Source organism: Macrobrachium rosenbergii, chromosome 2, assembly GCF_040412425.1.
Source record: "Macrobrachium rosenbergii isolate ZJJX-2024 chromosome 2, ASM4041242v1, whole genome shotgun sequence".
Taxonomy (NCBI): domain Eukaryota; kingdom Metazoa; phylum Arthropoda; class Malacostraca; order Decapoda; family Palaemonidae; genus Macrobrachium; species Macrobrachium rosenbergii.
In genome coordinates this window covers 46,778,095-46,780,710 of record NC_089742.1, presented here as the reverse complement: position 1 = coordinate 46,780,710, position 2,616 = coordinate 46,778,095, and the positions used below count along the sequence as shown (strand labels likewise).

The window sequence follows — 2,616 nt, the reverse complement described above, 5'->3', positions numbered from 1 at the left end:
GGTACTTGTTTGTTCCTTCTGTTATAGTCACAGGCTTATGTGTTCAGTGTGCGTTTATTGTTTTTTGTATTTATCGATCGAAAGTATTTATCTTTTAGGAAACTAGGCCGAGGTCTAGAGAACTAGATCTTGCTGTAAACTTTCGATAACAGAAAATACCGCCATCAGTCCTGGAACGCCTGTCACAAATTTTAGCTCAAATTTCATGCAATTAATCTATTTATTTACATTTACTGACCGTAAGTGAAAATCAAAATTCAGTGGCTGTTCATTCTCATTAATTTCACTGGTGTTCAGATTTTATTATTACTATACTATCTTATTATTATCTCGTTTATTTTCTAAATCTCTTCATATTGCTGTCCAACCGCTCTTACTCCCTTCTACTGTCTTAAAGTCGCCGAATGGCTGAAAATGCTCTAGTGCTTGGGTTTTTAGCTTAAATTTCATAAGGCATTCATGGTTCATACACAAAAATGTATATGTATACTGTATACCGTATATGCATATATATATGTATATATATTTTTATGTACAAATATATATATGTATATATATATATATATATATATATATATATATATATATATATATATATATATATTTCTATATACATATATGTATATTCATATTTATACATACAAATTTATATATACATACATATATTTATATATACATATATATATATATATATATATATGTGTGTATGTATATTTAACCATATTAGCAAAACCTTCATGCTAGTTGTTTTATCACACTGAACTCTCTCTCTCTCTCTCTCTCTCTCTCTCTCTCTCTCTCTCTCTCTCTCTCTCTCTCTCTCCGGTACTTGAGACGGAGAAATGTGGCAAAGTATAAACAAAATGAAACAAAACAAAATATTTGTCATTCTCGTACTTTATTCAATTGAATCATAAAGAAGAAGAAGAGGAAGAAGAAGAAGAAACGGACTAGTTAAAGCTATTTACAAAAGTGACATCACAGTTAAAGCTCTCCTAAGCGACGGTTAAAGACGAATGTATGGATCTAACCGCGGCCACGGCACGGGCGTGGGCGGCCTTAACCTGGGCCACTTCGGGAGTGTCCTGCACGACTAAATTACGGTCCACTGGTAGGTCTGATGGCGGCCACTTTGAATCCTGACGCAGGGGCGGCGGCGTATTTCCTGACCTGGACATCTCCCTCGGGGTCGACGTAGGCGAAGCTGCCAGTGGTGCGCCCCAGGGAATCGCGGGTCTCCACCCGGGTGTTTGGGCCTCCCCAGTGGCCGAAGGAGTACTGGCCGGCTTCGTCCTGGGCGTGGAATTGTCCCCCGACGAAGGGCCCGCCTATGGAGGGCATGGGCGGCTCGGGTGCTTGCAGGGGTTCGGGGGCTACTGCTACGGCCACTGGCGATGCCATGGGCACCACGGGGGCAGGAATTGCTGCTGCTGCTGCCTTCACGACTGGAATAGGCGCAGGAACCACAGGGGCAGGAACCACAGGTGCAGGGACCGCCGAGATCACAGGAGCGACCACAGGGGCAGGAGCTGCTGCTGCTGGTACTGTCTTCAGGACTGGAAGAGGGGCAGGAACCACAGGGGCACTAACCACAGGTGCAGGGACAGCCGAGATCACAGGAGCGACCACAGAGGCAGGAGCTGCTGCTGCTGGTACTGCCTTCAGGACTGGAAGAGGGGCAGGAACCAGAGGGGCACCAACCACAGACGGGTATGGTTGGAGGGCGAAGTTCAAATCAGGGGCGGAGATTCGGACGACGGCTGGGTCAGAGTGGTGGAAGGCGATGGCAGTCCAGGGTTGACCTCCTATGATGACCGGGGTCTGACGCACAGGTTGTCCCAGGCAGCTGCAGCCAGCCAACAGGGTCATGGCCTGGAAATTCAAACGTAGCTTAATGTCTACAACTTGGAAGAACGATCTTTTGGATTAAGTCAATAGGACACTGGAAATTCAAACGTGGCTTAATGCTACAACTTGGAAGAACGATCTTTTGGAACAGAAGTCAATATGACACTGGAAATTCAAACGTGGCTAAATGTCTACAACTTGGAAGAACGATCTTTTGGAACAGAAGTCAATATGACACTGGAAATTCAAATGTAGCTTAATGCCTACAACTTGGAAGAACGATCTTTTGGATTAAGTCAGTATGACACTGGAAATTCAAACGTATCTTAATGCCTACAACTTGGAAGAACGGTCTTTTAGATTAAGTCAGTATGACACTGGAAATTCAAACGTATCTTAATGCCTACAACTTGGAAGAACGATCTTTTGGATTAAGTCAGTATGACACTGGAAATTCAAACGTATCTTAATGCCTACAACTTGGAAGAACGATCTTTTGGATTAAGTCAGTATGACACTGGAAATTCAAACGTATCTTAATGCCTACAACTTGGAAGAACGATCTTTTGGATTAAGTCAATATGACACTGGAAATTCAAACGTGGCTTAACGTCTACAACTTGGAAGAACGATCTTTTGGAACAGAAGGCAATATGACACTGGAAATTCAAACTTAACTTAATGCTACAACTTGCAAAAAAAAAAAAAAATCTTTTCTTCACAAAAGTCAACATTACACTTTTTATGATATTTCTAAATATAGAAGTA

The 2,616-nt window shown here is 42.3% G+C and overlaps 1 pseudogene; it reads right to left on the bottom strand.

The window, feature by feature from the left end:
• Window positions 1-979: 979 nt before the first annotated feature.
• LOC136842931 (calphotin-like) lies at window positions 980-1,869 on the bottom strand (annotated as a pseudogene).
• Between the last annotated feature and the right edge of the window lie 747 nt (window positions 1,870-2,616).